Source organism: Pezoporus occidentalis, unplaced genomic scaffold, assembly GCF_034315485.1.
Source record: "Pezoporus occidentalis ecotype Australia unplaced genomic scaffold, CSIRO_AGI_Poc_V1 ctg35, whole genome shotgun sequence".
Classification (NCBI taxonomy): domain Eukaryota; kingdom Metazoa; phylum Chordata; class Aves; order Psittaciformes; family Psittacidae; genus Pezoporus; species Pezoporus occidentalis.
This window is the reverse complement of record NW_026915483.1, coordinates 4,276,371-4,303,923: the sequence shown is the minus strand read 5'-3', so window position 1 is coordinate 4,303,923 and position 27,553 is coordinate 4,276,371. Positions and strand designations below refer to the sequence as shown.

General features: G+C 45.4%; 1 protein-coding gene across 1 annotated transcript in view; it reads left to right on the top strand.

The window, feature by feature from the left end:
- The window catches only part of FRMD4B (FERM domain containing 4B), a 139,482-nt gene that overhangs the window by 7,311 nt on the left and 104,618 nt on the right, over positions 1 to 27,553 (top strand). The window contains exon 2 of the mRNA XM_062630304.1: positions 9,340 to 9,548. The gene's annotated coding sequence lies outside the window, so the exon portion shown is untranslated. The remainder of the gene's footprint in view (positions 1 to 9,339; positions 9,549 to 27,553) is intronic.

The following is a 27,553-nucleotide window of genomic DNA, read 5'->3' as shown; positions in this document are numbered from 1 at the left end:
GAACACATTGTTCTGTTTCACTCTGCAAGGATGACAAAGGGCCCTTATGAACAGAGATAGATGGATTTAGGCAAATCCAGCCCCCTTCCCATTGCCCTGTAGAAATTTCCATATATCACCTCAGAGGGGATGACATGCATCTTCTGCCCGTATTGTGAGTTACGGCTGGGAACGAATCCAAGGCTGGGGAGGACCCGCAGAGGGTCCAGGGGAATTGTCGGTGCTGGCAGTTGTGGGGAGAGGGGCTGGATACGTCCTTCGGCTACTTCGGCTTTCTCTGGAGCTGAGGATGCTCCCGCTCTCCCGCGTCCCCTCTCCTGGGGGCAGCTCCGGCGCCTTGCGAAGGGTGAGACCGCGCCTGCCCGTGCACATGCACACACGCACAGATGTAAATACGACCAGAGCATCCATCGCATCCTGCGCGGCTCTGTCGGTGTGTCCTTCCCCTCCCGGGGGGGAGCGGGGGCTCCGCAGCCGGGGGCGGAGCTGCCCCTCGCTCTCGCCGCGATGCGGGGGGAGCGGGGCCGGCGCTAAGCCCTGCCCCGCCGGGCGGGCGGTGAGGAGCCGGGGGTACATGCGGGGGGGCCGGGCGGGGCGGGCTGGGCTCCGCCGGCAGCCCCGTGCGCTCAGCGGGCGGCCGCCACCAGCGCTGCCCGCACCGCTCCGCTCCGCCCGGACAAGGTAAGCAGTGCGATGCTCTCCGAGCAGAACCGGGTGGGTTCGTCGGGGATGTTGCGGGAGCGGGGGCAAGGCGAGCCCATCCCCACCGCGGGGCTCCCGTGGGGGTGTTGCGTGTTTTGGGGGTGCGAAGCCGCGGGGCTCCCCCCGTGGTGGCGACGGGAAACGCGCGGCCACACCCTCGTGGGGTGTTCCCCCCCACCCCGCATCTCTGCCCGCCCCGTCCCCGCATCCCGCTCGGTTCAAGTTGGGTGTTCGGCGGAGCGAAAGGGCCGCCAAGGACAGCGAACCTGGGAGCGCCCGGGGAGGATTCAATTGGCCGTGGAGCGCGATGAGGAATTGAGTGTCACGGCTGCCAGTCGCTCGCGGCTTGGTGATAACAAATACTCGCTTTCAGACAATGAGCGCCCTTTGTGGACCGAGGGGTCCGGGAGGTCCTCCCGCCCCGATGCTGTCTGCCTCGCAGGAAGGGATCCAGCGGCGTTGTTATCTGCCCTTACCCCTCAGACAGGAGCCATGGAGCGGTGTGCTGAGCCACGGCACCGGTCCCCCCCGGGCTGCGGACGGGCCCGTTTGGGCAGGAGCGCGTCCAGGCCCACGGCGGAGGCCCAGGGCTCTTCCTCTGCCTTTGTTGCACTTGTCTGCTTGCCCGGCTTGGCCTCGCATCCTCCTGTCGCCCAGAATAGCCCCTTTCCCAGTATTGTTCTCGGTGTGTTTCCTCTCGCCTCTCTCTTCCTCCACCCCTCCTTAGCCGCAGTTTCTCTGCGGACACGATACCCGGACACGCGTTTCCTCTCTCCCCGATGGAATTTTAAGTCCAGACCTACCTACTTTGGGGAAACTCTCCTTTTACCACCGAGTGTCACAGCTGTGTTTCAGTTTGACTCAAACTGCTGTTGCTTGGGTTTGAACTAAATTGAAATAAACTTCACTCCGAGGCTGCAAATGGGAGGAGATTTCTGGTTGCCTATGCACTGGTTTGTATCAGTTTAAATTAAACGAAACGCTGTTTGCTTGAGACTGGCTTCCTAACCCAGTCAGTAATGTGATATAAAGTAACATAATGCTTTACCTTTGATATCACTGCCTCCTTTGTTTTTACGCGTGGGACTATGTGGGTCCTTGGCTAAATGAATGTAGCTGAAGACTGTCATATTCAACCCACTGTTCCTGGAAAAAAGTTTTGGAATGGCTGTAGCAGCCAGAGGATGAGATTTAGGGAGAGGCTGGATTAGGAGTTTGTTAGAATAGTGTTTGCTGAAGGGTCCAGTCCTCGTCTTCTGTACAGTATTGGGTTTCAGCCTTGGATCCATTTGAAAGAGTTGGAGTATCTCTGCTGACACAGGGCAGAGCATCAGTGCTGTCTGGGGGACTTGTTGGTTTTTTCCTTTGGGGGATTTTCTTCTTAAAGCTCTGCTTTTATTTAGGGTTTTGCCTAATAGGAAGCAAAGAGCAGCTGAGCCCATTCTTTTACCTTCTGCAGGATTCCCAATAGCTGCAGTGAAATGTTCAAGTCTTTAATCAGTTTTTACTTGGCTATAGCTTGGGAAACATTTGAGCAGCTGCAGGGGCACTGGCTGGAGAGCTGGGTCTGCAGGCTGGGGAAGGTGCAGTGCTTTAGTTATTCCTGGTTCACACAGAGCCAGGAACATGCCTTTAGAAAACTATGCGCTTTCACTTGTGTTCTCTGCTTTTCAACAATTATATTCCTGAAGCTGCCCCTTTCCTCCTTAAAAGAGCCTATTCTGCAGAAGTTAGCAGTGCTTGCTGGGGGGAAGATCTGTATTCCCTGCAGCTGCACAGATTTCAAGGTTTGATCTATTTCATATAAACATTCATCTTGCTGATTCCCTTGGACTTGCATGGGTACAGCTATTTCAGACTTGATTTTTTTTTAGTTTGATTCTGATGTATTAGACATGTCAAAACCCTTACTAAGAACATGCACTTCAGTCCATTAGAACTATGCATGTCATCTTAGTCAGAAGACTGAGACTGTATGGTGTGTCAAGCCCTGGAATCCCCTAATTGTGAAAGTGTGTTAGGAGTGAATGAGTGAGCTCCTGAGGTCTAACCTGCTGGTGACCATTTTAATGTGATTTACTGTGAGGATACTGGGCTTTTATTCACTGAAGCAGGGGTGTTTCCTGGCTGGTGAGGTGAAATTGTTATAGAATTTCCCCAGAGCAAATGTATCTCAGCTACAGAAATCAGGACTCTTTCCCATGCTTTGTGCTATAACGTTAAAAAACAAAACTCCACACTCCGCCTATAACTTATTTTCAGTGCATATTGCTCAGTTCAGTCTTATGAATGCAAGGAAGTGAAGTGTGGCACGAAAAGACTCCTGTGAGCTCTGTCTCCACTGTGGAACTCCACTGATGTGGCTTTGGATGGGCACTCTTGGTGTAGGCAAGTCTGCTCTTAGTTTCTGGTGATTAAAGCAGCAAAAGGTAAAAAGGAGGCCCGCTGCATGGCTTACATCATTTTCAAAGAGCTCTTGCATATTTTCTGTATCCTATTTTCTTCCTCCAGTGCCTCTTAGCATCTGCTGAATGGCAGGGAGTAGGGAGGGGAGGACCTGGGTAAATGGAGTATTCTGGGATGCAAGGGCTCTGTTCGTGCCTGTTGTACCTTCCCAGGGAAATGGTGGGGCAATGTGTCAAATCCATTTGCAAGTGGTAGTATAAATTAAAGCTGGGGGGACAACAGGTTAGAAGGTTAATGAGATGTCTGAATTTAATTGATTTTTCTATACAAATTGGCTATAATGTCTTTTGTTTGCCTTTCCCCCTTCCCTAGGATGCTGTGTTAGAGCAGTTACATGAACATAAGGAGTAGCAAAAGTGACAGGATTGACAGGAGTTGCGGCTATTTAGACAACAGCATGGGTAGGAAGCCTTGCTTACTCTTCCTAGGGAGGGCTGATGTGTGATTTTTGGACAGAGTAAGGTAGCTGTGAATTACCCCCCTGCATCCCATGTCTTCTAAGTCTCAGTGCCACTGACTGCTGGTGATCTTTGAGCCATGAACTCAATGTGGTGTGCCCTGGCTGTCATGCAGAGCTGCACAATCCCAGGGTTAATAGAAACTTTTTACTTAGGTGTGATGGTGTAGAGGCTAAGCTAGGAAAATCAGTAGAGGAGGAGCTATAATACAGTGTAAAATGATTTCTAAGTCCTAAAGTTGTCAGGCAGCATCCCAGTCAAGATGGTAGTACTCTTTCTATAAGCTTGTGCCTAGCTGTGAAAACTAGAGTAGTGAAGCTGAAGAGAGAGGAAGGCCAGTGATGCTGACTTTATTCATCTGACTGCATATGACTTACTTAACATTTGAATGAATGAAATGATGCCACCAATTTTTGGTCTTTCTTTTCTGTATAGGTTTCCATTTCTATTGGGAATATATTTGAGCTAGCTGTAGGAGAGTGAGAGGAGCCGAGATGGGGCTGCTCATGTGGTTTCTCAGTGCTGGTCTTGTTCAGTGCTGCTTCCCATCTGTGCTGGTTTCAGATCACAGGTTCAGCACAGGAGCAGGCACAGTCTGGTCATCAGCACCAGGATCTGCATTTCTATGGGTCCAAGCTGGGTGGCACAGCTAGCGCAGAGGAGCTGACTTTGGAGATGCTCTCGGTCACCCCTTCCAGGAGTGGCATGGTGAAGGAAAGACATTGTGTGCTCAGGCAGTGTGACAGTAAAAGTTATGGCTCTTCCTGAGCTCATTTGCTATGAAACCTTTGTACTTAAATCATATTTCAGACTCCTCTTCTTGAATTATGTACTGAAACATAGAATATAAAATAGCAAATTCTCTTAGGGGCTAATAACAGCTTTGACTCGTGTTTTGTTTTTTTCAGAACTGGAGCACTACAGCAAAAACAGTTTTTGTGCTTAACATGGAAATTGATTGCGGAGTGAATGTGAAGAGTTGCCTGCAGACAAGAGTTTTCATAGATCAGCCTTATTTTGATTTAAGGGTTTCTGAGCAGCTGAGGACAGCTGTAAAACGCACACAACCACACGAGAGAAAGATCAAGGCTTTTAGATCACTGCATCATCACAGGAGGGACCGATGGATGGGAGGCTTGGGCTTGGTACTTCTGTGTTTGTAATCAGGCTTCAGATAAACCAGGACATGCCATATGCTGCAAGATTGGTCAATACCTGAAACTACTTGCTGAGAATATGATTAAGTCAAGATCTGAGTGCACTAAATAGGTCGCTGGGCATCGCTGATAAATGAGCTATGTCTTTATCTTGTGTACGTCACCAGCAGTATTGTATGGCAATGCTTAGTTGTAAGAACAATTCCTTGGCAGGCTTAGAGCGTGTATATCTGTTTTTTAACAGCCTAAGCAGTTTGCATCGGATGTAATGGTGAAAAGCCACAGGGAAAGCTCTATTGTTTTGTTGAAGCCATTTCAAAGCATTAAGCCTTCCTCTTGCCCCCCAGTTGTAATGCATCAGTGCTTTCAGCAATGGTTAACAGTTCTGTGGTTAAATGATATAGGTTCTAGAAATAAAGGATTTTTGTTTTCTTTTGCTATTTAGAGCAACACAACAAACCATAAAATCATAGCTCCTGCAGAATTGTAGTAATTTTTGGAAAACACAGACTGCGCATTGAAAACATGTAAACTGTAATTTCAGGCCTTTTGTTTTCTGTGTAGTCTGTTTACAGAACTAAATCAGCAAAGGATATGCTTTTATGCAATGGCCTCTTTGTTCGGAGACTAAACTCCTGGTGGACTGGCTGTACATAGAGCTGACAAGAGCTTCAGATTTAAGCAGTTGTCAAAACTTCAGTGCAAAGGAAAGGGGATGCTGAAAGGGGAGGAGATGCAGTTCTCCTGGGGTTACCTTGTTAGTTATCTGTCAGTTTATCCAAGTATTATAGTAACTGCTGCCCAAGAGTGTTTGCCAAGTTACACAGAACTCGAATATATGAAGCCCAAATCCACCCTTCCTTCTCCTTTCATTCCTCCAGTTTGGATAAATCACTGCAACGCTCCTCTAGTTCAAAGCTGAATTTTTTCAAACCCTTTAGGTATGTTTTGAGATCTTATGGTCTAGATACTAAGCCAAAAGAACCATTTCAGCCACTGCTTGTTGTTCTTAGAGCATGCAGGTGATCAGCAGTGATGAGTTCAAATCATCCCAGCCTGGCCATGCTCTGTGGTGTGGCTGTGTTTTCACAGTGGGAGATGGGTTCTAAAACCCTTTTTAATATGTGTTAAAAAAAATAGCCCTGCAGTTTTTCTCATGCTAATGCCTGAGCTATCTTTAGTTCCTTTGACAGAGTTCCACAGTCTGGTTAATCTCCCCATATATAAATCTCTTTCATACAATTAAGCCTTTATTTTTTATTCAGATCCCAGTGTAGGAGAGATGGTTTTAGAAACAAATCCATTTACCTTGTGCTGCATCAAAAACAAAACCCTTTTTACATGGAAGCGGAAACAAAGCAAAAACACAGACACATTTTTCTACACAGTTTTGGTTATTATTGCTGTATGGTGTTACAATAAAAGATTCCAGAGAATTATCATCCCCACAAAAACTTTCCAAGAAAGAGATTACTTTCAAGGCTTTCAATCCCAAGAAGTCTTATAGAAAACCAAGTGACAAAAGATGCAGAATTGATGATGAATGTTTGACTCGCTCACGATTAATGGAAACCTTAAGGCCATAACTTCGCATGGAGTTTAACTGTTTCCTTGGAATACCACATTTATGTGCTTTTAGGGATGTGGAATTGCAGAGTTTTACTCAAATATCAATTCCCAAATGTTCCAGCTTTATAAATGTTCCCACTGATTATTCCCCCTCTTTTTGCCTGAAGTGAAGCATAAGATTAGGAAGCACTCCTGGAATATTTCTATTATTTTTAAATAGTAGGTTAAACAGCATCAGCAAAAGTTGTGCATCCTTTCCTTTCTTTCCATACAAGTCCTAGAAGGACTTGGAAAGACATTAGAAATATCTTGGGGCAGAGACCACTTTGTCCTGGACAAAGACTTGTCAGACTTGTTTCTGAAGTACAGAAAGTAATAAGAGTAATCGGTGGATAGTTTGGAGAGTGTTTTCACTTGGCTCAGCCTGCCCTGGTCCCAAGAACACAGAGGCTGTCACTTTGTAATCAGATCTTGAGGAGCAGTTTCATATAGCCATGCTAGATGTGCTCACTTCGGTTTAAGGCTCGTTTAAAGGCGAGGAGGATGATGCATGTAGAAAGAGTGAGGGTTACTTTAGAGGAAAGCAAACCCAGCTTGGCAAGGGGCATGGGAGTCTAGAAAACCAAGAGGAAGAGGAGGACAGTAGTTTGGCAGAATCATTGTTCTGGACTTCGGCTGGGCATAGCACAAAAGGCAGCTGCCATCTGTAATCCAGCCTTGGGCTGCAATCATAGCATATTGATGTATTTTATGTGACATAATATCTCTAGAGGCATTGCAGTGCTAAATGTATAGGTTACACGAACACAGTTACTGCATCTGTCTTAGCAGTGCTGCTTGGATGTTATGAAAAGCAGATGTACACATGTTCAGTAGCTATTGTGCAAGAGAGCTGGGACTGAAACTAGTAAAGAAAGCAGTTCTTATAAAAGGTAGGATGTTTAAATCTCAAAAGATTAAAAAAGAAAGGGATATGTGTGTGTAAAATAAACCTTGACATGGTCTGTCATGCTTTTTGTCCCTGAAGGCAATAATGATGGACAAATGTGTATCTGGAGCTTGGGAAGCATCTCCAACCTGTCCCCAGTCAGTGCACAGAGACAGCTGCAGCCGTCTAATGATTTGGGGCTTTTCTTTCCTCTTTTTCTCCTCACTTTAAGTTTATAGACTTCTGTTCCTAGTTTAGAAAACAAACTACAAACCCCTACAGATTGTTGCAGATCCAACAATTTAAGCATATTTTAACTCTGACACAGAATTCCCTCTTGTGCGTAATATGAAGGATATGCCTTTGTCTGCAGGAATGCTGTGTGAGACAGCAATTCTTAAATAACCAAGACTTCTATAATACTCTTTCAGTCAAATGACTGCACCACATATGATAGCTGCATAGGGAGTGGAAAGTTGAAGCGTGGGAAATGTAGAAGGATGTGCTACAGTTAGGAGTCTTTCTAATCCGAACCATATTACTCCATTTTACAATAAAATAGAATAAGTGTTTCAAATTAGTTGTTCAGCCTCCAGTGTCAAAAAATTTAGCAGAAAGTTGATAGATTTCAATGTTTTAGCAACTACAATGCAATTGGCATCTTCATCCCACTAACAAACATCCTTGTTGGTAGGATGAAGAGACGTGTACATAGCATCGCCAATGTATTAGAGATTCTGAATGCCTGGACTTGGTTCATCCTCCTGTCTTCCAAAATGAATATTCTTTTTATCTAGGGAACTGAATTTTTTCTAACTTTGCTCTTGTCTCAACCATCATCTTAAAAATCAGTTGCATCTTTACCTGGTTTAATAGTCTGTGTTCTTGTGCAGAGGGGAAAGTTTGGCGATGTTAACTTTTCCTAATCACTTCTCCAGCCCCACCTGATTTAGCTTACATGGAAGGCAGAAATAGGAAGCTCCGGGAGGTGTCTGCTTGGCAGCCTTGAGGCTGATGCATTATCTGGCATGGAGAAAGCAGTTATGTGCTTATCTGTCAGTATTTCCTAATGCTGACCATGTGAGTCTGCCTCTCTTGGCAACAGCATTAAGTCCTTTTCCATGTTTTAGCCCTCACTGCACTTCAGTAAATCACTGTAAGGGTTGGCTGTGAGTATCTGCTGGAAACAATGAGAGGAGTCATTTAGTGACAGGTTTCCAACAGGAGGTGAATTGAAGTTGAAATCTAATGAGTGTGTCCTCACTAGCTTTGGACATCCAGGGAACACTGGCAAACTTGTACAGCTATTTTTCTAGGTGATAGCGTGAACCTGGTAGGAAGCCTTGATGCTAGTGTGTTTTAAGTTGGTCAGTTAAATGAATTATCATTGGGGGAAGGAAAGGAGAACCATAGGCTTTCTCAGATCAGCTTCACAGCAGGTACGGGGACTAAGAGGTGTGTGTGTGCATACTGGGCATTACTGGTATGACAAAAGATGCTACTTCCCCCTTAAAACCTTGCTCATCTTTAGAAATGTTACTGACCACTGCTTCAGTACTACAGACCTGCAGAAAGATCTGTTGTTGCGATGCACTGCGCTGCTTGTTTTAATGATCTTTATGGATGGGCACTTCTTGGTTGTCCACTCCTAGTGAGGAGAGATGTGGGTCAAAGCCGTGTGGGCATGTAGTGGGTTTACAAGGGAGAAGGGTCTGTAGTGCGTGTGTGTGTGTGTAATGTAGACCTGCATGTGAAATGTCAAACTGGATGAAGAAGAAGCCTGGTGCAGCATCTGATGTATTGGATCTCGGTTTACTGTTAGATGAGTTTCATAACAAAGGTACTGGAAGGAATCTTTAGGAAAAGCTATTCAGCCAGGCTAAAGTAAGCTCCACCTTTAACTGTTGTTAAACTATATTGAAGGTATCTTGCTACCTTAAGGTAACTTGGCTGCTAACTTGGTTCTTTCCACTTTGAGCACTGGGGAGCTGGTGTAAGTAATTTTAACTCCCTCATTCTTAGCCTGAATCGCTCTTCTTTGTTTTTTTTTCTTTCCCAGCACAACTAGCTTTGCTGCTTAACGTCGGAGAGGATTTGTTAGCAACGCATTAACATCTCGTCTTTCAGAAGTTACACCCTGTCACAGCGTCATATGCTTGTTGGGACAAGCTGCACCTCTCTTCTCCCTGCGAGAGAAATCCCTTCCCCTCCTTCTGACTCCTCCATACTACTTGAATGGAGCCTGGGCTGTGCAGCAGCTGAGATACGGTATGTTTATTCAAATACATTTGAGCGTGTCATCTTTGCTCCCGACTAAAACATAGCTGCGTGGGATTTTCGTGGCACCGGGAATAAGGCTCCCAGTTTGCTCTAACAGTTGTTGTCTCCAGCTCTGCTGTTTAAGTACAGGGTGGCAGGTTGTGCTGTGTGGCAGACTGTGTGTCTGGCACTTCCTCTGCGGAGCTGTGCTTGTTTGGTTTTGTTTTTACACACTGGTGGTGTGCTGCAGGCCTGTCCTGAAATAAAACGTGTGTGTGGGGGGGAAGTAAGAGCAGCTAGCCATGGGTGGGACCGAGCTGGAGAGAGCAGCCAGAGGGGAAACAAAGGCAAGCTGGTGTTAGCTGAATACAGTGGGGAGCAGCAAGCATGGCAATGCTGCTGCTGAGGATGAAGTGCCTGGCAGGGTATGGTTCGTTTCACCCAGCGAGTCCAGGTAAGTGGAAATTTAATACAGGATTCACTCTGACCATTGCTGTGCTGTGTGCAGCCCTGCTGAAGGTGGCGGGGGGAGAAATGTGTTCACTGCTTTTATGGCTCTTTCTTTGTCTCAGTAAAGATGTGTCATTCCTTTCCCTGACTTGTGCAAAGGCATGAAGATGAGCTTGGGAGATGCGTTCTGTTGTCTTAGCTGAGACCTGTACTGTGGAGACTGCAGGGAGAGATGTTGGCTGTTGGGAGATAGCAGGATGGTTGGCTGCTCTGTGGGACCTGGTTCCTCTGAGTTTAAGGGTGCAACCCTTACTTGATGAGTCCTGGAGAAGTGCCTTACGAAGAAGCAGCAGTTGCAGGCCCAAATCTCTGTGCTGAAGTGCCAGAAACAGCATTTAATGCTTTTTCTTGTTAGTAATTTTTATAGTCGCACTCTAGACTTTTAAATCTTATTACAAGCTACTCAGAGTCCCCAGCTAACACTTAGGTGTGTTGGCCTGTGTTGAAACAGCTCATCTTAAACAACAGTGGGCGTACTTTACTCAGTGGTGGAGCTGTTAAATGCCTTCAGTGCACAGTGAGGATGTAGTATGTTACTGGGGAAGGAGAAAGGTTGGAGACTATGGTCTGACCTGGCTGTGTTGTCTTCCACACCCTTCCAACTGCAATGCAGTGGGACCTGGTCCTCACACACCTGGATTTTAGGTATGGGCTTCCCTCTACCCATGTGGTTCTGTACCCTTGGGCTGCGAAGTGGTGCTGTAAGGACTGCCAGAAGTAACAGGGAAATGGGAAATGAAGCTATTTGCAAACCTTAAAATCATGGTTCCTTCCTTACAGGAAGAATCTTATTTCCTTCCTTGGAATGGGAAGGAGGAGATGGAGCTACAGGTGTAAACTGTCATTTCCATTTAGAAGAATTTCCTGGTAGACCTAATGCGGTATTTGCTGATGGCAACATCAGCTGCTCTGCTGAGATGTTCCTGTAGCAGCCTGTTCATCCTACTAAAACAAGCAGTCAAGTAGCTTGTTTTACACAACTAACTGGAGAGAACTGGAGGAAAACGGGATTTTTGTTTCCTGTGTGCTTCATGCAGGACAGTGGCATATAGTTATAAAATACATGGTGTGTGTAAACTGTGTTTGGTACTAAAGGGCTCTCAGTGGTGCTTCACCAGGATGCTAAAATTGTACTGTGGTTACAATGGATTTTGCTGCCAGCTCATCATTGGTGCCTGTTGTCTTCCTCTGCAAAACCTTTCTGGGTACAACATGATGATAGTGCTGGACCTCCGGAGGTCTTGGGGATGTGCTGCTGCATTGTGTGTGAGTGCTGGATGGGGCGCAGGGGGATCTTTGCCTGATGCTGTCTGCAGCTCTTCTTCATAGAGCTTCCCAATCCAGTACCCTGGAGCCATCAAACCCTGGGGACTCTCCCAGGTCTGGGGCAGGTGGGAGCAGAAACTCCTGTTGTACATAAAAAGATGTCTGATAAGGCTGTAGGTACCACTTTGCCCAGAGCAGCTGATACCTCGTGCTTCTGGAAAAGAATGAAAGATCTGGGAGGAGGAGGAGGTAGTGTCTGGATGGGAAGTCTGTAGTAGATGAATCATAACACCTGTGTGTAGCCTGCTTTGTTCCTCTGGGGTTAAGGCAGGTGTAAGAGCATCTTTCAGCAGCAATGCCCATCACCACAGGCTGGAGGGGCTCTTGTTTTAAGGCTGCACATCACATTCAGTCCCTGATATCACTGACTGTTGTGCAGGTTTTGCTTGGCTCCATGCAACTCATGCTGTACCCCCTCTAAGCTCTGGGGGTCCCAGAGTCAGTCCTGATGCTGGTTACCATGTTGTTGTAGTATACATCCCTAAAGAGGTGAGGCTTGTTTGGGGTCAGCTAATCTTAGCTGGTTTATTTATCCTGAGAAATTCTGCATGTTTGCAACCCGTGCCTTCATTTGTGGAATGTGACAGGCCGTCCCTGAGGCTTGTGACTTTAAATTTGGAGGTTGGTTCTGTATGGAAGCATAAAGAACGTGAAAGGTGCTTGTGCATAGGGAGAAAAATCATGGAAAGCTGAAAACAAAGTCCAGTCTCTGGTTTTCTTTTGAGGAGTTGGAAAGACCTGCTTGAAATACTTCCTTGTTTCAGTGGTCTCATGTGAGCTGGCTTTTGTAACCCTAACTGCAGGGTAAATGGTTTTGAGGGCTGCAGTTCTGAGTCAAGTGGCACTTCACAACACGCCAGGTCTGTAAATAAACATCAAAGCAAGAGGGGGTTTGCTCAGGGCAGGGCAGAGAAACACCACAGCAAATGTCTGGTGCAAACCTGAAGGCAGGAGTGTACCGCTCAATATAGTGTGATATAAGGAGTGATAGGACAGAAAGCGGGGAAAGGAGATAAAGCCCGCTTTGGGGTGGCTCTATGTTCAGGAATTCTTCTGATAAAAATCCCTGCCAGGCCCCAGGAAGTTGGCCTGAAAAATGAGCAGAGGAGTGTTCCAGGCAGACTTGAGGCTTTAAAGCAGCTTAAGCTCAGGCCAGATGTACTGATGGGATCCAAGGGGATGGACTTATTCGTTTCATGCAGTTCCTCAACTTCAACGTCTTATTCCTAGTGACTGGCCTTGGCTGTAAGAAATACATTTGTACTCGTGTCTGCCCATGTGTAACTGTTTCTGATTTCTTCTGGTTTACTGTGACTCTGGTTTTGCTTGAAACAGTGCTACATCCTGATGGTCTGCCTAACGGCGGTGTTGGGTAAGGCGTGTAAGCATGTCATCCTACTGTAGTGGGAGGAAGGATTCAGAGGTGTTTATTGATGGCGCTTTGCACCCTTCTTGAGCACAAAGTGTTCTGAAAGCTTTGCATGTGCCACTTGAGTGTGTAATTCTTTCAAGCAAACAATCTCTGCCGCTGATGCTCGTGTCCAGGGGGAGGATGGGGAAAGGCAGGAAGATTAAATTAAATTCAAATTTACCACCATCCAGTAATTTCTCAGTACTGATATGATAGTAATCTAACATTAGCAGTGGCCTCATTACTGTAAAGCGTAGTTCTTTACATACAGGACACTTTTTTACTGGCTAGAACCTCCTGGCATGGTTACAGCTACCCTTTCTGTGTAAATAATACAGGTTAGAGTAACAATTTACTGCGATAAATGTGTCCATTCTGAGTGTTTAATGATATTGATTAGCAGAGGATAAAACCAGTTGTGTCCTTGATTTTAGTGAAAACCAGGCAGCAAGGCAATAGCCATTCATTCAAACTTCCTGTGATTAGGATCCAGATAGTTTGTGTGAGCTGGGCCAGAATGTGCTGGTATTTACCCAAATTCTGAAGAAGACACTTAACAGAGGAATGTGCTCTGCGTGCTCGCCATTCCGCTAGGAAGCTTTGCATGTAAAGCAAACCTCAAGCAAGTATTTGGAGGGCTGGGGGCTTCAGAACAGCGTGTCCTCTAGAATCTAGAAAGAGCAAATCACCCTCAGCTCCCTTGTCCTCTCTTCAAGCTCCATCCCAACCGATGCTGCTGCCTGGGTGGTTACAATAAACCTCTTTATTTCATTTTAATATGTCTGTGTGAATACCTGATATTCAGAACGGGACTAGGAGAGATGAATTGCTGCTGAAATTGGTAATAACAGAAAGCAAACCTGTCTGACAGCATCTGCCCTGTGATCTTCTGCGAGCAGGTAAAAGAATCCTTAATTAGCTTTTTGCAAGGGTGGGGTAGTGTCTTAGTGAAGAATTCATTTTGGAAAGTTACAGCAGGATTTGGTGTTGCCTGGGTTAGAGTAGCCTAATGAATTGCCTTAAATTAGCTCCTAACCTATAGTAAATACTGGGCTTAAAGGGAAAATGTAAAGCTATAACGCTTGCTGTGGGCAGAAGGGAGGGAGCTGACTGGGAGGGACTTGTTAAAGGTAACAGGAGAGCATGGTGGCTCCCAATTGTTGCCAAAACATTTCTGAAAGCTCTCTGTACTGCTCCCGTTTTTGCTTTTCTACCTGCATGAGACACCTCAAAGCTGGTCACAGGCTCTAGGACAGGTGTGATGTGCATGTCACAGTTGCACAGGTTCCAGGCTAGTTACTCCATGAATGCCTTATTTGACCAGCTCATCATCTGGATGTGGCCCAAGTCAGAGCCAGTTTGAGGCCTTTGGTGTTTGAACTTCCACCTTCCAAAACACTGGAAGTTTTCTAGTTGGTGTTTATTTGTGTGCACAGCCATATCAAACCTAGAGCAGAGGAAGCAGCAGTGTCAAGCTTGTCTTGCACGGTACCGAGGGCTCGGTGCAGGGCTGTCATTTTTAACTGCTGTTGTGGCAGGAACACAGCTCTTCCTCCAACAGTGCTCAGTCAAACTGTTGTCAGCCTAGACTTGTGTCTTAGATTGCTGCAGACTACTGAAGTAAAATTGGGTGATGGAAATGGGAGGCTACTGTAAAACAGGGGATAAATAAATACTTACTTTGGGACTAAATTCATGTTTTTCCTGAAGAAAAAGCCTTGAAGGACCATTCTGAGCTGCTGGAGTAATTGGAAATGGGGGCTGCCCCACAGTAAGGGCTAAGCCATAGATCATCAAGGGCTGCTCTAGTTGTGCCTCTTTGTTTCTGGAAGATTGATAAGCATGTCCCCTTGGTGGTGTGGAGTTAGTGGCTGGTTAGGAGGCAACAAGCCTCCTACCTTGGGACCAAGTAGTGCATTTCAATGCACGTAATGATAGCTTGCATAAAACAAGTGTGGAGTGGTTTGAGGGCAAGTTTGGAAGAGCAATGGCAGGGAGTGTTGAGGCCTTAAACTGGGTGTCCCTCTATTGTCCATGTGCTGATAATGGATCTGAGTCGTTTTACCTGTGGGACAGAAATAGTGAGAGTCACTCTGCTTCCCAAGAAATTGCTGTCTCAAAGCAAGGTATTCCTTTTCCCAGATAACAAAACCATGGGGGTGACTTGAATGAGAGGCAACAAGTACCTTTAACTCGGTACAATTGCCTGTGAGGCTTGATAAGTTTGTAATGCTTATGTTTTTGTAAGCTCTGTGCTGCTCTATTGGTGCACCATGAAATCTGTGTGCTTCCCATATTAAATGCTCTTTTGGCTTGGCCACTGTGAAGGTGCTGAAAACTTTATTTCAAGTCTCTAATGATGTGTAGAAATGATTTGAATGAATTGAGTAACTCAATATCCCATCTCCAACAGCAGCCAGTACCATCTCCTTCAGGAGCTGATCTTTCAAAGGTCCTGTGTGTGTTGGGATGGGTTTTTCCAACTTGACTCCCAGTTAGAAACTGGCTCATGTTGAAGTATCCAAGTGGCTTCAAGTCCTGGTAAAACTCTGATTTACTTAGACCTTGCTCTGAAAAAGGCTCAATATTGCTACGTCTTTATGCTTTGGAGGTACAAGAATTTCATCCTATGTGTGTTTAGGTTGCTGGAGGAAGCCAGTCTGAACTGCTGAATTGAGGGAAGGGAAAAGGAGAAGCTGTAACATGAATTAAACATAGTCGGTATTTCTAGAGACATGATGTCTCGAGTGGTTTTAATCAGCAGCATTTAAAGAGTCTGTCATTGCTTAGCAAACAGTTGGCTTACAGAAATACTGCAAAACCAAACTAGGCAATACCCCTGCTAGGATATTCTTATCTTCCCAATTTGTTTCCTGTCTGTGTACACAAGCAGGATGAAAAGGGTGCATGTGGAGGAGGTGGTAAGGGGAGCTCCTCTGCATGAGTACAGGGCTGCTTGTTGATATGTCAGTCCAGAGAAACAGCTGCCTGTCTGTGAAAGGATTTGAGGTACCACTTCTGGAAACAGCTTTGGGCACCTCCTGGGTTTTGCTGTGCAAATGATTAGGGATTAAGCAAGTTCTCAGCAGGGAGGGTCTGGTTTAAAACAACAGCTGGGCAGAAAGGTGGAACCCCCCCAAGCTGTATTCTATAAAGTTTCATTTAAAGATGAAAAATTGCCAATGTAAATATGGCTGTGTGCTTTTAAAATGCATGCACAGCTCTGCAGTGTAAACTACTGCTTCTGCCCCTTGTTTTGACAGTCTGTGCACGTAAACCTGGATTCCTTGCATAGCCATCATGTCAGGCAGAGTACTGTATTTGAGCCTGCACTTTCTGCACTGCTCTCCTGCTTGCTTAGATTTAAATGTGAAGATGACAACTGCTAGAGGAGAGGTGCTACAGAAGGTATGGCACATGATCTCTCCTTTAGTGGCCTTGGAGGTAGCTGCTGTGACCCCAGGCTGGCAAGCCATAGCTTTTGCTTAGGGGTTGTGGCACTCCTGGAAGAGTGGGGAGACAATGGCCATGTGAGGTGGGTGCAGCTCCCCAGATCCAAGTGCAGTAAAGCAGTTTTATGTGAATTGGTGCTGCATGAGATGAATGCAAATAGCAGAGAAGATGGAGAAGGAGGAATTCCCATGTCAATGTTGAATCAACAGGCAGGTACTTGTCCAATGCTGCTCTGTAGTTGCAGTCAATCCCAGGTCTGAATAGCAGACCTTGTGGTTTTTGTCCCCCCCCCCCACTTCTAAAAGGGGATGTATAATTCTAGGCTCTGACCCAGGATTAAGCCCTGAACTTTGACAATATCTTTCACCACCTCAGACTAAAGGCAGCTTCTCTTAATAGGCAAACACCTACTGTTGGGGTGTCCGGGATGAGGATGCATAGCAGAGGTGGTCCATGGGGACTGGATTTAAGTGTGTGCAGGAGCATGCCTATATACAGGAATAAGTGCACGTCTGCTCCCATGAGTTCCCATAAATCTACCACTTCTGCAGGCAGTTGTGTTAGACAGTCATTTTCTGATGTCCCTGTATTTCTGAAAGCTGATCACTAAATGCCCAATAGTATTAAGTGGAGTATGAATTCTTGAGGCTTTCCAGGTATGTTGATGCTGTTACACAGGGATGTGTGCCAAGGTGCTCTCATCTGAGCTGCTTAGTGAAATCTGAAACTGTTTGGAGCTATCTGCCTTTCAGGGCTGCTCTCAACCAACAAACCTGGGCTGCTGCTTTCATGAAAAGGTGGATGAATCCATAGTTCTCTGTCAAAAAAGTATCTAAGCCATCTCCAAAACAACCCTCAAAATGATGCTGCTGCTTTGAGGGAAGACTGGTGCTTGTGTCTTTCTTGAATTAGACAAGGAGCTATTGCTGTGAGCAGGAGCACTACTGTTTGCTTGTGTTTCTGTGAGTTACAACCACATTATCCCAGTGCACATGTGTTGCTCCAGCTGATGTTGCTGGGCATGGCAAATACAGCTGGAATATAGTTTCTTTGGCAGCTCTGCCTTCCTGCAGTGATCCACTCAACTGAAATCTTCCCATTTGCTTTTCTTGTTCCTCACAATCTTCATTCTTGTTTCACCTTTTCCCTCCTTGTTTCAGCGTCTGTTTTGGAAACTGTCACAAGGTATTTTCAGATTAATCTTTTGCTCTTCACTCCCTGCATTGCCTCCCCATTTCCATCACTATGTGGCCTCTGGGTCTTCTTGTAGCTGCTTTGCTTCCTATGCTGCCAAGACAAAGGAAAACCCACCTTCTGTAGGGCTGGTTTCAGGCCAAGTCTGTCCTGTTTAAAATCAGTGTAGACATTTGCAAGAAAGGAATACGAAATCACAGCGTCTGAATTGCCATTGCACTGCTGCTGACTGTAAAGGGAAGAGCAAAAACAAAACACATACACAAAATTGGTGGATATTTTCATGTCTAGCTGTGATGTGAATGTTTATAGCCATGCAATGGCAACCCAGTGCATGTAGGTAGGATATATTCCCAGGGAGGTCTTTGCCAAGGACAGGAACAAGAGCAATATTCTGCTTGCATTTCTTGGGCTTTGTTTCAGGGTTTTGTTTCAGGAGGATTTTGTGGCACATGTTCTCCCTATGTCAATGGATGTGAGGAGCAGATCATCCCTTCCTAGAGATCTCCTCGGCCTAGGAGCAGTGTCTGTACACATGACAGTGTGAGGAGTGTTTGGGGAGAGGGGATTTGGGGTTGTAGGGCATGTCTAAGAAAGCATTTAACAGCCCCTTTCCTTCATTTAGGGTAGGCAAGGAATGTAAGCAGCAGAGGAAGCTTGGAGCTGGGTTTTTACAGGAGAGCTAGTTGTGTTTGTTGTGACAGAAAGTTCATTGCTGCTCTGAGTAGTTGATAATTGAGATTCTTTGCCCTGACGTAAATATATCGGAAAGCCGATAGGAAACAAGAAGCACGCTGCAGCTGTAGAAAACGGACTTCACTTGTTCATACACCTTGACTTCTGGGCATCATGTGGGGATATACCATTTCAGGACAGGATAGTTTTTCTTGTTTGGGTGACTTGCTCCTGGCCTGGATGGATGAGCAGCTTAACAGGCACCAGTTCTTGGCCACTCCTGCTCCCACACAAGCTCCATGGGACAGCTGGCATCTGCCCTCCTTTGGATGGTTTATGACTTTCACTTGCTGCTGTGCCCCATCCCCAGTTCATACTAGCAGTTGTACTTTCTTCCCCCTGATTTGGAAAGGGGAGTAGGCTTTCATTTTCCACTCTAAAGGACAACCTTGTATCCCCAAGAACCCTCTGCAGGAACCCTGGTTGGTTTGCTTTTTAAAAGACAGCTCAATAGATACTGCATCTTCAGCAATTGTGACAGGTTCATACCTTGCCTGTCCCTGTAGCGAGAGCAATGGTAAGTTCTTTCACAGTTGCACTGAAGCAGGAATGTGATGTTCAGTGTGGCATCAAGGGAAGCAAGTGCCCATTTTTCCCTGGGATTGGCACAGACCTCACTCCTGGGTCTTTGCATGCCCCAGCAGGGGCATGGAGAGTGTGTGCTGCTGCAGGCTCCCTTTGTTCCTGGTTTATTGGGCCTGACTGCAGAGCTGGGATTTGATCTGCCATGTTTCTTCAGCCTACATAATAGGTGCTTGTGAACATCTAATAATCAAACCCAAAATGAGATGCATGAGAAGGTAAGGTTGCAAAGAGGAGATGTATGAGCTTTCAACTGTGTATGCGTGGGACACGCATCGCTGGGGATGCATGTTCATAAATGCTGTATTTGTTGATGGCACAACAGAGACCTAATTACAGGCTTGCTCTGTCACAGCTGTTGTCTTGTACAGACCAGGCATAAGTTTGGGCTCCCCAGGGGAAAATACTGTGTAATTGTGTGTGTGTATTTTAATGTTAACCATGTAAGGCACAATGGAGAATTTCCTGTCTTTTTCACTATGACATTGTCATACTTGTGTCCCTCCCCCCCCTTGCCAGTATCTGTGGATTTGTAGTATTTTGCTTAATTTTCTTTCCCCTCCCCAGTTTGATGCTCTGTGATCCAGAACTTCAGAGGATGCCTTTTTCTGGGTCAGACCCAGCAGGATTTGTACCTGAGACATGCAAATGCAATGAGCAAGAAATTAGCAAGCTGTCTGATACTATTGTTTTCCTCAAGAAGTAATTTTTAAAATGGCCATGTAATAATTTCCTGCAGTAAAGGCGGTTTTCAATAGAAACACCCTTGGAGCTACTGGACCTCAAAGCGTAATGCCACCCAAGGCTGTAAAATAAATGGGGGGATGGAGCGAAGGTGGTGGCAGCAGCAAATCTCCATGTTAAAGCATGGTAAAGCCAAAGCAGAGTCCCTTGAGTATCTCTAATGCTATGTGATGGATGAGAACTTCATGAAATAGACATTTGGAAATTTTTTAAAGGACTTTCACGGCACAGTTGCTGACAGTAATGTAGGAAAGCAATACATGGAGAGGGATTGTCTCTTGCTTCCCTTCCTCTGGAAGAGGAATAGAATAATAACTTTGGATTTATCTGCTGTGTTTCTTACTGGAGCAAATATAAGCAGGCATAGAGCCTGACTGCAGTTACCTTGTGCCTGTACCTGGTTTGATTTCAGTGGGGCCACTCAGGACAGAAAATGAAGATGTGAGCTCAGAGCATCATCTTCCCAAAGAGTGTGCTCATGGGAAGCATTGTTCCACAACGCACACTTGTTGCGTTAGCCTAATTGTGGCATATACTTGAAAACAATTAAAGCTACAGTTTAATTTCTGCTTTCATGTTCTCTTTGTTTCCTTGTTCCCTTACTTAGGACCTTTGCAAAGGCTTTATTGAGCTGTGTTGTCAGAAGTGTAGCAACATCAGGTCAGGCATTCATGGGGATCAGTTGGTTGCTCTTGGTCACCCAGCCAAGAATCTGAGCTGGCAATGTCTGAACAGACACACAACTTCCCAGCTTTGTCTCAGGAGCCAAGGAACTGGCAAAAATAGAGGGACTAGGTTTGAACTAGTGGTAGAGATTCTTACAAACTCAATTGCTGTCTATATATGTGGCTGGTGTAAATAGCCAGGGCTCTGCTAGTGGAGTTAATGTGTTACAGAGTGAGGATCTCAAATCATGCTTCACCTTCTAATCAGTGCAGTGCTTCCTGTTGCTGTTAATAGTCTTGTGATCAGAACTTTGTTTCTGACTTCACCTTTTCTTAGATTCAATTGGATTTATCCATATCACTTGATCTATTCATGATATTTCTGTGAAGAGTACAGCTTGAAATATCTTTAAGGTTCTTTTTCCTAGGAAATAGTACTCGTTACTCATTATTTTTCAGGGGAAAATGAATAATCCCCCAAGCTTGTCCTGTCTGTTCAGGAACAAATCCATATGTAGTCACTCTAAATTTTTAAGTTATTTAGACTGCCTAATGCCTTCAAATAACCACTGTTCTTGGGCTCCCAGGTCTATCTGAAGGAGGGAATGGCATATAAACTAATTTCTGTGGGAACAGGAGTCCTGGGGAGAGTTGGTGTGCTTAAGCAAAGCTGTAGCTCTTGAGCGATAAGTAAGTGGAAAGATCTGAATTACCCAGAATGTGTTAAAAGTGACTCCTGATGACAAGAGGTGACACAGCCTGCGCAAAGTGCCATGGCTTGGTGCCTACCAAGTTACTGGAAAATGAGCAGCTTGAACTTTCATGTCAAGTCCTAGAGAGGTTGAGGTGCCCGGTTTTCCAAACTATTGACAAAGTGCTTCATCAAAGCAGTCTCTTGTCACTGTGTGTGTGTCCTGACTGTAAAGAGCATGGGAGTGCAACCCGGAGGATGTTGGACATCCAGTGTAAAGAGCTAATGGCTGAAAATGAAATCATATTCATTGGTTGGAAAGTGGCCGCATATGAGGGAGTGGCCTGCAGAGCTTTGAGAACTTCAGGTGGAGAGAAGCAAACTTGGCTGTCACCCATCAAGCTTATGGAAAACTTAGGGCTCAGACTCTGGTTCTGTTGAAATAAATGGAGAAGCTTTTGTTCCTTAAACCATAAAACCAGGGAAAGCTTCTTACTGTGGCAAAGGTAGCCTGTGTGCATGTAGACGTCACTTACATAATGCGCCATATCAAGATATCCATTAAATTGAAATTGGCTTCCTCAGCTGCAGAGAGCCACCTTGTTTTCTGCTATAAATAATGAACCCATTTTCTGCAGCAAAAGTAGTCCCTTTGGGGAAAACTGATCAAGGCCATTCCCAGGGTCTTGGAGCTTTTAATGTGTTCTACAGCTGGGCTGCTTTGTGTCTGTGCTGGTCCTCAAGCCCTGGCTGGCAATTGCACAGGACTAAAGGTATGCTGCAATACTGTTGGTGTCTATGGATCTAGTGCAATACGGTCACCCTGTACAAATGTGAGGGAGCTGGTTTGTGTCACATCTTAGGCTAAGGACTGGAGAAATCTATGCACAGCTTTCCACCCATCACTTCCAACATCACTCCTAGTAGGATAGGAGTAACCTTGAATGCCTTTGCTTTGCTTGTCAGGTGTATTTTACCTTTTTTGACTCCTGAAAGGATCATTATTTGGTTGGAGTTTGGTCTGTGAGGATTTATTGATGTTTGTAAAGCAATCTGTGATCTATTACTAAGATGAAATCATATTTCCTTATTGCTGCGGAAATGTAACTGGTGTTGACTTTGAAAGCAATAAAGCTTCTGCCAGGGAGGGTTTTCTTGGCTCTGTTCTGAGGCTAGATCACTTTTTAGGAGAGCTTTATTATGTGAGGTCATGTGGGTGGGAAGAATCACTGCTCCAGCTGGTGCTGCATCATTCTGAGAAATTAGAGGTGCTTGAAGGAGTAACAGTTTTAAAGACAGTTCTTGCAGGGAAGATGTGGTGTTGGCTGGTGGCTCTTGCTGAGAGGCAGACTGAGGTCCTTTAGGCTTCATTAAGTGTCAGCTTTCATTGGAAAGAGTAGGAGAGTGGTGAAAGATGGGGCTGCAGTAGATGCAATGATAGGTGCTTCAGTATGAAAGCAGCTGAAGGCTGCCTTCAAAATTGGAGCAGTTCTGCTTTCATTGGTACTGCTGAAGACTGAAAAGCATAGGTTGAATGATTAGAAGCTCAATTAGCAAAATTAAAATGAGAGGAACTGTTTCCATTGCATGTTATGAACAGCCTCTGCCAGTAAATAAAGCTTTTACTGACTTTGATTAAAACCAGCAGAAAGTGAGTTAACTGCTTGAAAGCACAACAACATCAAAGTTACCAGGCAAAACTGGAACAGCCTCCTGTTAGTTTTGCTCCTGCTTTCCTGCTTTGTCACATCAGGGATATAAAAGGAAGAAGTCCAGAGTTTTGAAAAACAAAACCACTTTACCTGGAAAGACTGAGGAAAATATTCTGCATTAGCTGTGTTTGGCTTGAGCAGAAATGTATTTAGCAGTTAAGATTGAAATTGTTTACTGATGCTTGCTTAATCATAAAATGCAAGGTGATAACACTTTTTGTATTAAAGCAGATTGCAACTGGAGTAGATAGGTACAGCATTTGCAGCAGCCTGGGCTAAGCTTGCTCCCTACACTGCCATGGAACATCATGTGGGCTGTTTGCCTGTGTGGGTCTGGAGAAGCAATATATTTGGTTGTATGCATTAGAGCATCGGGTAGTGTAAAGGAGAAGCACATGTGCTGTGCTTGCTCATGTTGGTGGGTGCTATAGCTTTTGTTGCTGTTCCTATTTCAATTTACTCTCCTACTCCAACTCTGGGCTTTAAATTCTTGCAAGTGGGATGGGCTGGATTCTGGAATAAACAATACAGCTATTCTGAATGTGACAGCAGAACCTGTGCTCCCACCATTGTGAGGTGGGTTTAAACAAAACAGGGATAAAAGGGGAACTTTTTTGTATTTTAAAAAGCTAAGTCCTCTTCAGAGCTGTGAATCTGTTTGTCAAATTCATAAGTGCTTTGATTCAAGTCCATAAGATGTCAAAAACCAGGCTGTCCGTTGCTGCCTTGAAATCAAAATGAAGCCAAAAATTACAGAACCGAATTAATCATCTCTGAGTTAAATCTTGCAAGTAATACTGTATAAACACTTCACATCCAAAGGGGATTACAGGCAAATACTGAGCTGATGGAGGAGTTTAAGGATGTTCTGAATTGCAAAGCAGGCATTTAGAAAGCATTTCTGGAGCTGCACCTCTGGGGTGGGAGCTGGGAGCACATGGAGGGAGGGATGAGGGTGGTGCTTAAGGCAAGCAGCAAAGAGGAAATCAGACTTGGCAGGGCATGGAGAGACTGAATGAGAGCAGAAGGCAAATGTTCATGGGCCAACAGTGCCCTATCCCTGCTCTAGTCCATCCACTTCAAAGTGTTACCTGTGCCAGTGGTGTTTCCTATGCTTGGTTTGCTCAATGGGTTTTGGGGTATTTTGTGTTGGGTGCTGTGGTTGAATAGGGTAGGTGCAAGCCCTGGCTGCTCCTAGCCCCAGTGATCTTTGCTAAGTGTCTTTGCTCATCTATGAAATGAGCATCAGCCATAGTAGGAAACTTGACTAAACTGATTATCATTAAGTACGTGGCATGGCATTTTGGGTAACTCTGAAACACAGTGGGCTATGAAATTCTGTGTAATCCTATGTTATGGATCATCTTATTTATCGTGATAACAGGGGAGGGAAAGAAGAGCCAACCTGTGTATATTTGTGATGGAGGAAAATTAGTGCATTGCATGGTTTTTAATGCTGCATCAGGACAGATATCTCCAGAAAACCAAGTGCCAGATTCTTCCTTGTAGAATGAAGAAGACAGTTTCTGAGTTCATCTTCCCTGTATCTCCAATAGAGTGTTCATGATTAACTGATGGCTTCATTTCCCAGCGACCAGTAGATAAACCTGAAGTCTCTATTATCCTTCCTATGCAGGCACCTAGCCAGGTTTTGTATTTGTTAGAGAAATCATTTGAAATATATGTTGTTTCCCCAGTATTTTGGAGTTTTTCCTCCGTTTGAAATGTTTTGATTTCTCTGTTATCATTTTTACCTGCTGTGACTTGCGGTGCAAGCTCCTTGCACAGTTAATTTCCTTGGATGATTTATTTACCAGTGACATAGCAGAGCCCTTGACAGAGTAATTGCAAGGATGTGATCATCCAAACATCAAAGGCAGGAGCCCCTGGTTTCTCATCTCCCTCATGCTGCTGCAGTCCTCCCACTTCTCTCTTTGTGTTCCCTCTTTGTTGCTTTAATCCTCTTGGGGAAGCAAAAATATATCTCAACCAGATAAAGACTGTGAGTGCTGGAGTAGCTTTCTGTACATAACTACTTATATGGCTTGCTTTAGTCAGTACCAAAATGATTGTTACATTGCTTGGGGTTTCCTGTCACCATGTCCCCTCCTTGACCCAGTGCTTTAACTGGTTGAGTCCCAGTGAGGATTGCAGCTGGGCATAGAACAGGGGTGTGCTGCTCACACTGCTCTTCCCAAGGATGGAGTGAGCAAATGGGAATGGGTATGTGGGGAGAGAGGAGCGGAGAGAGCCTTGGTTTGCTTCTTCCTCATCTAGTGGGAAGCTGGGCTGGAATGTCCAGGAATCACCTGGGTCTTGTGGAAGAGGGAAGGGAGCTCACCTCTTGATGGCCTGAGCATGGTCTGGCTGAGCTCCAGTCCTTTCCCTGCTCCTGACCCCAATCTCCCTGCCTGCTACCCTGTGCCCAGACTGGGCTTGGTTCTGCAGGAATGATGTTCACCATGACAGTGACTTTCAGGTCTTCAGAGTTGTCATCAGCCTGCCCCAGTGTGCACGACACATGCGTGGGTACAGCAATTGCTGCAAATTGGAACATGAGTGTGCTGGATAAACATAACTGTGTAGCTCTGAGAAATGTTTGCCACTTTCCCAACCCTCCCTTCTTTGTCGTCTGCTTTCATATAAGACAAGACAATATATCTTGCAAGAGAGGGTGTCAGCTGGATGAAGCATAATCAAGGTAGGATTTAGCAGGAAGGAATCTGTTTTAAACCTGCATCAGTAGAAATTTTGTTACGTCAAAAATGAGGCACTTCACCCGTCTCAATGTGATTGGAGATTCATCTCTTCCATGCTCTCCTGTTTATCTCTCTTGGTCTGAGCAGTCATTTATCCCTTTGCTATCAGAGTGCTGTGCTGGCTCCTGCTCAGCTCTGCAGCCTGCTGCTGGTGCTCCAGCTTGTAAGGTCAGTGGGGAATCTGAGATGCTTCTAACTTGAGAACAAAATCCCCCAAAAGCTTGACTTTTGGAAGTAGCTCCTCAGCAGGGAGCTAAGTGTTAGTATGGGGATTAAGGACCACTTGGGAGGAGAAAGTCTGGCAGTGCAGAGTACTGAAGTGCTAAATCATTGCTTAAGGCATGCTGATTTCACCAATTTAGGCTGAGACCATTAATTAACTTGTTCTCTGTGTGTGCTCATCTCATTTAAGTGGCTTTGTTATTTGGGAGAACTACAGAAGGGGGAGAAAGTACTGGGAAACACATGGATACTTTTCTCCTTTCGTCTTTAGAAAAGCAACTGGAAGCTCCTGTTCCTGCTTGGGGCAGAGCAGGGTTATTCCTGCTCCCAGGATGATGTGCTGTGGGATTCAGAAGGACCAGCTGACCCAAGGCAATGCACTTACCCCTTGGCACAAACTCCTTCTCTTCCCAGACAGCAGGAGCCCAAGCCACTGCTGCTCCATTATGTGCTAATAGTCTGAGAAATGAAATACAATTATTAGTTGGATTGTGAAATGAACCTAGCGTCTGCATCAGAAGTCTTTTTCCAGCAGCAACCGGAACACACAGTAACAACAATGCAACAACCTGCAAAAGCAGGAGCACTGCAGGATTTATTTTTCACATGCTACTCTGTGTGCAGTGCAGTGAACTGCTTGGAGGAGGTGGTGTAGCTGTGGTTGGGGCACTGGGCTGAGGTGTAGCTCTGCTTCCAGGCTTGAAACATGCTTTTGTGTCAAGTCAGGGCACTGGTCTGTGCTTCACTTGGGCTGTGAGGAGGGAGTGGGGTCCATGAGAAGGTCTCCATAGTGATAGAAGAGTATTTATGATCTAGCTTTGAAATGAAGTGATTTCTATTCTGGCTTGGTATGTTGGCTTCAAAGTGCACTCTGACTTTCATATGCTGAAGCTAAGTACATCTGCATTTGTAGAAAGGATTATATCTGCCTTGGCTTGCTGTAGGTCAAATACCACAGGACGTGCTGCAGGAAGAATGGCAAATGGATGATCTACAAACCAGTTACTAGCCACTGGCATATGGATTGCAGTGGCTACGTCCCTCCGTGTTACACCTCTCCATTTATGTAGGGCAGCGCATGATTGAACTGGCAAATGGAGTAGGAAAGCATTTATTTTTTTGGTTGCTTTGTTAAAAGTAGCTGCTCTTGAGTAAGGTTCTTCCTATAACAACTCATTTGTAAAATATACCAACTCTAATCCAGTCTCATGAGAATCGTCCTCACAGAGCATTCAGTCCGAGTATCACTGTGTAATTCAGCCCTATATGTGTCAAGTCCAGCACTCCAGGATTGCCATCCTGAAGCAAATCAGGCTCTCTTCTTCTGAATCTGGCTGTGTGCATTAAAACACACAGCAAGAGTCCATGGTGTGTACTGGGAGGTCTTGGGGGCAAAGATCCCCTCTCAGTGGGATGACAACAGATGAGATGGGCTGTAAGCAGCTCCTAGATGGAGAATGCCGGGGATTTTCCTAGGTGCTGGATAGCTTTGCTGCAAGCTTTGGTGTGAGGCATGGCCTCTGTCTGTTAGGGAAGCTGGCAGGACCCAGGAAAGAGCCATCCTTTAACTTCTCCACCTATAACAAAAGGAAAGATTATGTTGGAGGACAACTGCCCCCATCCTTTTCCATGCTGGAAAAATGAGGTAGGACCATTTAAGCTTCCCTGCAGAGCTCCAGAGCAGCACAGAAACTGCTCTTCCCTGCAGGAAAAGTATGGTGGGGCATGGATAGAGAGATGTTTGGTTGTAAGCGTTTTGTTTCTGCCAGAAGATTGGCTATCAGTCTGGGCAAAGACAGATGGAAGTAATTTTAAGGGCCAGGAGCCAGTTGCCAGTTGGATCTTGATTCAGAACAACTATGGGTTAGCCAGTCCTTAGAGGAAGCTTTTATCCTGACCCCGTCATTTAGTGGTTGGTTTGTGCCCTAAGAATGGGTTTTTTATATGCCCTTACTGCCTGTGGATGGGGTTTTTAGATGCTGCTGCAGCTCCAGCCCTCCCTGGTAATGA